Below are 1,753 nucleotides of genomic sequence, written 5' to 3'. Positions count from 1 at the left end.
TTTTATTAAAACTTATTATTTTTGTTTCGAAAAATCTACTATCTATGCCTATTTGGCATGAAAATTTTTATTCTTAAGCATTGAAAAAATTAATGTTTTCTATTTAAGAATTCAACAATTTGGTTGAAAATTCATGTATTTTATTAAGAATTCAATTATATTTATGAAAATTCGTTTGCCTTTGTTGAATTTAACTGTTTTTTATTTGAAATTAAAATCATTTTTCGTTCAAACATCAGTTATTACAGATTTCCTTGAGAATTCATCTTTTCGGTTTAAAAATTGAACTTTTTTTGTAGAGAATTGGTCTTTTTAGCTTAAAAATTGAACTATTTGATAGAAATGAAAATATATAGTTGAAAATTATACTTTTTGTTAAACATTCTTACTTTCGGGTTGAAAATTCAGTTTCATTTTAGATAATAGGCCTTTTTTGTTTGAAAATTCATATCTTCGCATGTACCGTCTTTTTGGGTCAAAAATCCAACTATATAGTTGAAAGTTCCTTTTTTTGTGAAAATATACCTATTTTAGTAAGAAATTTAACTATATGGTTAAGAATTAAAATATTTATTTAAAAAATACACTACTTGGTTGAAAGTTAACTTTAAAAAAATCATAGTGTCGGTTTAAAAATTCAACTGTTTTGTAAAAAATTCGTCTATTTCGTCGAAGATTCATCTTTTTGTGTAGAAAATTAATATTTTTTTAAAATTTAGCATTGATTATGGCTGCAACTGTTTTGGTAATAAATGTAACTACCCGTGTGGAAATAACCCCATTTGGCCCTATTACAAGTCGGGCACTAATCGGGGGCTAGTCGCGCTATTAATTTTGACAAAGTACCCAGTCTGGGACTAATCGGGGAATAGTTGGGCTTTTTTTTGTCAAAATTTCAGGCGGGGCTTGGTCGGTGGTTGGTCAAGGTCTAGTCGGGCATTTTTGTTCAACAAATTTCCGTGCCGGTAATCTACAGGCTCTGGTAGGGAGCTGGTGGGGATCTGGTCGGGTTATTCCTATGTTTGAGTTTTTGGCGAGGTGTTAACAAACGAGGTAATATCTAAAAAAGCGTAATGATTTTTTTATACTAAAACATTAAGAATATATTTAACAATAATTTTACACCTTTTTTTGAAGAAAAGATTTATTAATGTTAAATTCATCTCAAATATACTTAATAAATAATTATTAACTTAATAATTTTTTATGACAATCAACTTTTTATAAAAACAACGATCAAAATCTTCAAAAAGACGTAATCTTATTTTTTTGTAGTATTCTTTAGAAAATTGCGAATTTCTAGGAACATTTATAAATACCTTTGTATGGAATTTAAAAAAAATCCATTTTGGAAAAAATACATATGGATGTAGGTGAAAAGTCTGCCGAAAGTCATAAGACTCTAAATTTGTACAGATGCTTATTTATAAATTGATCTGAAAGGTTTGCCATATGTAAATAAAGTCTAATCCTTCATGTAGTTGAAATTGAAAAGAGAAAAAGTTTTTGATTAATCAGTGAAGAGCAGTATGCTAGTAGTAAACTATTAAGCACGGTACAGTTCAGATTTCGCTACCATCTTCATTTGATTCTTGCGGTTCTGGACTGGTAGCTTTAAAGAAAATCCCCAAGGGCGCGACGTGCCGCCTCTCGCGCAACAGAAATGACGCGTCGAGTGTTTAAGAGAGCAGTCCACACGTAACGAAGCATAATTACCTGGAGCAGAGACTACCGTGACCAACATGGCGGTTCC

This window comes from Belonocnema kinseyi, chromosome 8, assembly GCF_010883055.1.
Source record: "Belonocnema kinseyi isolate 2016_QV_RU_SX_M_011 chromosome 8, B_treatae_v1, whole genome shotgun sequence".
NCBI classification, from domain to species: Eukaryota; Metazoa; Arthropoda; class Insecta; order Hymenoptera; family Cynipidae; genus Belonocnema; species Belonocnema kinseyi.
This window is presented reverse-complemented; position numbering follows the sequence as displayed.